The following is an 8331-nucleotide window of genomic DNA, read 5'->3' as shown; positions in this document are numbered from 1 at the left end:
ACCACAAGATGCAATAGCAGGCAGCAGTGATGGCTGCACCTCCGCAAGGATGCTACAGCTTGTACCTGCCGATTTTGCTCTGCGTTCACTGGAACAGGGGACAGACATCCTACATAAGCAAAAAGAAGAAGAAAAATAATTTCTTCTTTCTTAATAGTAGCCTGCACCTAGGGTAGAGAATTTGTTTTTCAGAAAGGATATAAAATATATCATCCCTACTCTCCTATTGGCAATAATGTGCTGTCTCAAAATAGGCACGATCCTGACTCTAGGATGTGTACCCCTTGGAATAAGGCCAAGCATCCACACTTCTGCTGTTAGGATTTTACAGAAAACCATTTAGTGGCTAGGTTCTCCCACAAGTAGTTTGTCTCCTCACTAAATGAGCCATTTTGACAGCTTCTTGACCATCTTTCTAGGTAAGCTCTTAGGTGCAGTTTGGTATTATGGCTCCTCAGCATAAACAGCCACCAGTTGTGTGGTTTTGGTCACTTCTAGAATAATAAAGACAAAAAGGAAAGACAGATTTTTTTGTTGTTTTTTCCTATTACGAGCAATAGTAGCTAAATTCACAGTAGACGTCATAGGAATACTAAAAGAAATCATTCCCCAAAGGCCTGAGAAAGTAGCAAAAATTAAATGTTAAATATAAATGCATGACACTTTCAAGGTAGTTCAAAACAGCTTCATCAATAAACATCCTTATACAGAAGGATGAATCTCATAACTTCTCCTGAAAAAGCTTACAAATAATAAGAAACCTTTGAGTACAATTACAAAAACGAAAGTATTGCGGTGCATAGGAACATATATTTCTGCACAATAAATATTCCCCTTACAACCTACCATTTGGGTCTCTCCTGTGAGGGCAAATTTATTCTGATAATTTCCAATCCTCTGTTTAGAGATCTGTAATGTCAAGCTAGCCTGAACCTGTAAACCATGAATTCACACTGAGACGAAAGCCCTGGAGGACATTTCTAGGTGTGTGCGTTGACCCAGCCTCACCACTAGAACACAAAACCCCAGAATCTGCAGCAGTTTGGGGTCAGACAGAATGTGCCCTTTTTTGTTGGTTTTGGTTTCTTCCTACCCCATGCCACGAAGAGCCTTCCTACCGGAGAGCGGGCAGTGGTGGGGCTGGTGGCTCGGGTGTCAGAAGGAGATGGTGTTGGGTTCATGCACTGCAGAAGACAACATGTATTTAGAAGTGATCTAGTGCATGTACGGGAAAGCGTTGGGCTAGTATCTAAGTGCTCTTAAATGTTAAACAAAGAGGAAATTGGCCACCTTGCTTAACTTACAAACAGCCAGGCTGTACTAGCTGGAAAATAGAGCATTTAAAACGCTTACAGGAAGGGAAAAATAAAGAAAAACAAACACTGAAGTAATGGAAGCACAAGAGCACCTTTGCTAGCAGATAAATCAGCAGCCTTGCTCTGTGTGGAAGGTGGGACTGGAGCCCTCCAGGGGATTGCACCATGGGCTGTGAAGAGCAAAAGCACTTTTGGGGGCTCCTCGGAGAGCAGGGCAAGGCTGGGGGAGAGAGGAGCAGCTCAGGTATGTCACCTCTGGTTCGCTAGCTGGTTCTGAAAACCCTGGCTAAAGCAAGAAAAAATATGTCATTTTCCCTTCTAAAAACTCTCCAAGGATCCACAACAGTAAAATTAGAAAGCTCTAATCTGACATTTATAAAGAGAAACATAGAATATTGTGGTGGTGGGTAAGCAGTTGGTTAAATCAGGATGAAAAGCCAGAAAAATGACATCTCATGACAAAATGCATCTGGGAGGGCATACTAGCGGGAGGGAGGAGTGCTGGGGCTCACACGAAGCCCTGAAGTGGACAGGAGGGAAAAACCACTGCCTGCCCAGGATGCTGCGACAGCCTGCATGCTTGGGCAATGCACCCACGCGTTGGTCATGCATGGAGAGAAGAGAGAGAGGCGCGGAGGACACAGCTATGGACCTCCAGGCAAGGTGAGGAGGAAGAATTGGCTTTGCAAGGCCAAGACAGACTTGCAAATACTTGCAAGCTCTCAGGCGCACCCAGAGCAGGCACTGCACTGCCGCCATGGGAATCACTGGGGAGGGCTCCTCAGCACAAGACGACTTTTAGGGAGCTGCAGAAACCCCGGAAGAAGGTTGTTTTTGTGCAGACCAGCCCCAGGCATGCTCCCCAGGAGAGGAGTGAACAAGTTTGGGCCAGAGATTCGCTGCCCAAGGAGGTGGGAGAAATTGCTGTGTAAGAAATCTGTGCTAGAGTTTAATGAGGCTGCCCATGAGCAACTGTGAAACAAATAAAAGACAGCTGATGGAAACTAATTATTACTTAAAAGAGTTCAGTACAGATGTGTTTAAGACAGTTATGAAAGACAGGATTTAACATCTATTTCAATAAAACCTGTGTCGAATGGCAGGCAAGACCGACACAGTTAATTAAAGCACAGCATTGAGACACTCATATATAGAAAGCAATAAACAGCTTTTGCAGTTGATTGAACAGCAAAGGCTGGGTCTTTTAAATTGGCACAGGAGATATTTGCTGTAAGTACACCTCAGAGTCACAGGCCTTATTGCTCCAATCAGGAAGGTTTGTTCAGCTTACCTTCCCCAAACCAGGAGCAGTGAGTGCCCAGGCACAGGCAAAGAAATTATCATGACAGCCCTGCGACGGCGAGGCCTCAGCGAGGGTGGATGTGGTCATGAGCGAGTTTGGGAAGTGGCTGGTGTGTGGAGTGGAGACAAGCCAGGCCTCTGAAAGCGGGTAGAAGTGTTTGGAAACAGGCACTCATTTCATTGCAGTTGTTTGGCTTTTCCTTTCCCATTCCACAAAAGCTCCTGTTGGTTTCGAGACAGAAAAAACGTGCCAGAGCTGAAAAATGACTTTGGGAGCGCAGAGGCTCATTCTTAGAGCGCCTGGCTTTCGTAGTTCATAGCTTTCAGCCATCGCCCTCAGCAACAGCCAGATGTGCCGTATGACATTCAGGATAGAAACACACAATAGCACAGTCAGTGCCTTACCCCAGCTTACTTTTATAGACAAAGAATGAACACTAGGAAAGCAAGAGGAGCATTATATGCATTTCACAATTCCCTGCCATTAACAACAGCCTCCTGCAGCCTTTATTCCTCAGCAAATAGTTTTACTGAACAATTTACCAGGGCCACAAAGAACTAAAGTTAGGTGTGGGTGAATTTTTGATATCCATCTCGCTGGGTTCATTAAGAATGATCAACTCTCTACGTGAGAGTGCCACCAGTTGTGCCTTTCACTCCTCTAGCGTCTGCTATGCCACAGCCAGCGGTGACACTGCTAGCCCAGGATTTGTGAGCACAGCTCGTAACGCTCACTGGAGAGTCCCACACTTACAGAATATCTGCATGGATAAGACATGTACGGCTCAGACAAAAACGGGTAAAGTGGTAAGGCAAAATTTTTGTTATACACTTTCTTCCTCTGTTAAGCGACAACACCATGTTTTCCAGCTGTATCTACATGGTAAACAGCATAGGAAACGAAATCAGAGGAATTCTACTCAAAATATCAGCTGAGAACTGCAAATAATGTAATGCAATTTAATATAATATAAAGCAATGCAATGCAACGCAATGCAGTACAAGCTGTACGCTGGTGTCAGAGGATTGACAGCAAAGACCACAGAAGTTGCTGGATACAGGGGCTCTCCAACAAAGCTAATTATACCTCATGAATAGATAATACATATAAAACATTATTATTTGTACAGGATCTGGATTTGTGAGAGAGGATAAAAACCATCTAGTTGTGCCAGGAGGAGTGAGGAGGCAGGATGGGTGGAAAGGGAGACATTTTTAATGACCTTGTGCTGCTTTCAGCTAACAGCTCAACTTCGCCAGGCTCAGGAACTGAGCAGGGCTCCCTATCAAGTCTGTACTGAACTTAAAAGTAGCAGAGAAAAGCAGCAACTCAAAATGAGTTTTAGTAATGAATCTGCACTTTACATTTCATAACAATGGATTTTTTAAAAGGTATGTCAAAGAGAATTGAATTTGGATCCATGAATATGGCAGTAAGTGGTGTAACTCAAGTTAATTACATTCTCTCTGGCTCCCAAGAACAAGATTTTTCCTTCTTCCAGCAAATATACGATATATATTGTGGTCTTGGTTAAAACTAAGCACCCACTCTAGATCAACACGTTTTCCTAGGGAAACTCTTCTGAATACACTTCAAATTTATAAAATATTCTCCTGAGCAAAAAGCTATTTGAAATTAAGAACATGGGAAAGTAGAGACGGTGTGAATCAGTTTGAAATTCTTTTCTGGGAAATTTTAGTACATGTGTAGGAGTGCTTCTTGCCAAAAGCAGCCTGTGCTCTGGGAGGGGGGCATTGCCAGTCTCTCCCCTTTGAGTAATATTAATTATGGGACAGCAAAAAGCTCCATCAATGTACAAAACAGCCCATGGGACAAGAAAGTGGCCAAAATGTTACTTGCAGCATTAAATCCTGGAGAGTCCCAAGGTATATATGGGAAAAATAAGTTTTTCTCCAGGCTCTGTGGAGAAGACGGTGCCACTCTGACAGAGTGATAGAAGACCTGCTGTCTTTTAGGCCTTTGGTCTATGAGTATCATTTCACATTCAGATGCCCATCAACAGTGTCCAAACAATGTTCATTACAATGGCGTTATTATTATTGTTGTTGAAAAATGAAAGTAAACAAGATGCATGTACGTATCAGCAAACCATAGGGCAACAGGGTTTTACAAGCACTTTAAAACACATAATTTTTCATTTTTTTCACTTGAGTACTCTCAATAGCAATATTGTGTGTTCTTACAAGGGTTTCAGACTGCAGATTTATGTTTTAGTGCGAAATACACTGCTACCTTCAGCAGTGAACTTGGTTCAGGAAAAAAAAAATCTCATCTGCCCTGACTGCACAGTGAACCTAGAAAAAAAATCTATCATTAAGAAGTAGGTTTGCTACACTGAATTTTGAGCAGTCTTTAATTTCTACTGTACATTCTCACACACACTGGATGGTGAACTCCGAGCTCACACACAAAACATCCAGAGACAGGATTTTAAATCCTAGAGCATAAAGAAACCAATTTAATCAGCTCAAAGCATGTTGATAAAATAGTTAAGTAGATTAGATTAAAATTCCACACTTACAATATTTTATGAACAGTTATAAGCTATTTAGTCCTATGGGTGGCATTTTTCTTTGCCATAGTCTAAGGAAAGCACCATGAACAGCTGTGTTATGAACACTGAATACATGTTACTTATACCATCGTAACTGCTCAGTTCCTGGCAAACTTGGAATTCAGAGTACTCATAAAAAGCAGGTTATGTACATATCCATTTCCTATTAGAAATTTAATTATGTGAGACCAGGCTATGAAAACCAGAAGTTTTGTTTCTTGCCCATGTGCCTGGACTTTAGAAGTCATCCATGTGTTTCTGTGGCACAATAGCCCCAAATATTCCTAAATACTCTTAAAAATTGAGTGTCACCACATCTGGTACTGACAGAAGAAACACTTGCAGGCGTGCATTTTGGTACTCAAGTATGAAGCTAAGCAGCACCACAAGCAGTATCAAGTAAAGCAGGTCTATCTCTGTGGTGGTCGCTCCCAAGTTCCCCCAGCTTGGTGTGTAGAATGGGTGCAAAGACTACTTAAAAGCATTCAAAACTGAAATTACAGGAGAAAACGTAGGATAATGGAGCACTTTGCTTTGCAAAGCTGCTGTAGGTTAAGTCAGACAACATTTTAAATTGGAAACAAACAATTCTATGAAGTCATAGCAATGAAAACTAAAGTGCAAGATGCCTTTATTATCATAAACTTCGTTTCCCTATGTGTTCTTTAGAAACGTAACCCTTCAGGAACTACAGCACTTCATGAGGTTATCGTGATCCCCTGATTGCCTCAAAGCAAATAGCTATCTTTGTACAAAACACACAGGCAGCCCGTTCCTCACGTGGGAAGCGAGCCAGCCGAGCAAGCCATCCTTTGCAGCTCGTGTGTCTGATCCCCAGAGGAGGTCAGCATGAAGTGGAAGCAGGAGCAAATGCAAAAGCCTTCAGGAGGAGAAACGGCAGAATTTTAATTCCTCGGGGCCAGGAAACAGCAAGAGTGGTGGTGAGGGTGGAGGGAGAGATGGGGACCAGAGTGCAAGTTAAGGGTCCCCAAAACCAGCTGGAGAGAAAAAGGATGTGGTCATTGCAGTTACACAAAATGGACCTAATGCTTTATACAACTATAACATTTACACAGAAGCATTTTTTTTCTTCATTCATGAAGGAAATGTGTGGTCGGGGCATTCCTGGGGTTGCTCTGCATACCCACACTCACTTCTCTTCCCTTCTTTACTGACTTCTGAAATCCTCTTCTTAGCAGGGAGTAAGCATGCTTAAATGCTGAGGGGGAGTGAGGAACAAACCCCCCCAAAAAAACCCAACAGAAATCCCAAAAGACCTCACTAGAAGACCTGGGAACATGACAAGACGCCAGCTATCATCAGAACCATCATCCCAGAGAAAGCCCTTGCCTGCTAAAGAAAACAGAGCTTTCTTCCAGCTGCCTTATGGCGTAAGACTCTGAGCCCACTGGCAAATTAGTCTTTATCAGTTGTGTAGGAGGAGTAATACAAATGTTATTTTTTTGTTATGGTACAAACACAATGCTGTTTTTTTCCCCCTGAACTTTAACAATATTCAGCCAATTCCTAAATATAACACCCCCAAGCGCATTTCAGTGGTGCACCAGACTCCTGGGGTATTTGTTGGCTTCCTACAGCCAGCAGCCTCGGTGTGCTCAGTAAATACCGTGGATTGCTCTTCCTCAGCCTTCGCCCTTTTGGCTTATTGGCAGGAGAGGGGAGGTGGCAGCTGAAGGGAAAACCTGTGAATTTTGAACCAAAATGCATGTAGAGGGAGCTAGGTGGGACTTGGATCTCTACCTTATTTGGCAGTTGTTCCCCTCAGTTCACTACCCAAATGTTTTCTGCAGCCAGCTGAGTTGCAGTTGTACTTCTTACAGTCTGCTGTTAGAGCTACCTGTTAATGGACTCACTCATCTCGGGGAACTACAAATGGAGCACATCATTGCTTTCTTGCTGATGCTATAAGTATCATCAGACAACTTAATCACGCACGTACCTGTGGCTTTGCATTTAAAATACAGTTGAATAATGTTGTGCCCATTAAGTGCAGCCTGTTAAGTCTGTAAAATATGTGACTTGCAGCTTATCACTGTAATTTTTATCCTAGAAATGAAATGGTACTGTTTTGAAATAAAATATGAAAACAAATGTTACTGGTGTTTGGTGGGTGGGTTTTGCAATGAATGTTGCACCCCCTCAGGAAGTTTTCACCCACTTAGGAACTGCTTTTGTAACAAGCCCACAGAATCATAGTCCCCTTAACCTGAAGGACCAAGACTTCTAGAACTGACCCCTTGTATAACATGAGAACTACTTGAATTAAATCCCGGCTGAATTACAGCATTATCTGTGCAGAAAAAAAAAAATTAGTTTTGATTTATAGATTTCCAGTGATGGAGATTGCAACAATGACCCTTTGTAATTTGATTGCGTGGTAAATATCCTCACTGACTGAAAACAAAAGATTTGGAACTAAACAAAAATACACTTCCGTCCCAAACATCATCAAGTTTCACTCGTCTGATTCTAAATTAACCCCATGGATTCCAGACTCGTCTATACTCCTCTGCCTTGTCTCATGGAGGGCTCTGTAGAATCTGGTCAAATGACCCCTTAAGTTGTTCTTTGTGGCAGGAAGTTTGCAAAGCTGCGGGTATTTTAATCAATGACCCATTCCAGCCCCATAGCTTAGCTATGCCCTTCCTCCAGCAGCCTTGTTCAAGATGCTCTTGAATTTCATAGAGTTAGTATTTCAATTTATTACACTTAGGGGCTTTGTTGCACTATTGGCATTACTGATTCATTATCTGCGTTACTAACCAGAAGCTTCAATAGATTCAGCCTGCTGCTGCGAAACAAGGCAGGGCAGGGGAGTCAGCAGAGACCTTCCTTCAAGCTAATGAAGCTCAGAGGTTTCTCTGGCAGAAATGATTAGGAAGTCTTTGTAGGACCAAGTCTTGTTTTTATAGGTATAGATATAATGAAATTAGATACATTGGCTGTATTAAATACATTAGATACTGTCTACGTGATTCTCTGATGACCAGAGCTTTGCAGAGAAATTGTCTTTTTGCCTCTTTTAGATATGGATCATAGCCTTGTTTTTTTTCTCCTGAAATATGAAGGTATTTGCTTACAGTGCCACTTCAGTTTGAGGATTAGTTTCTTACTGA

The sequence above is a fragment of the Phalacrocorax aristotelis genome, chromosome 5 (genome assembly GCF_949628215.1).
Source record: "Phalacrocorax aristotelis chromosome 5, bGulAri2.1, whole genome shotgun sequence".
In the NCBI taxonomy this organism is placed as follows: Eukaryota; Metazoa; Chordata; class Aves; order Suliformes; family Phalacrocoracidae; genus Phalacrocorax; species Phalacrocorax aristotelis.
Note: the sequence above shows the minus strand (reverse complement) of the source record.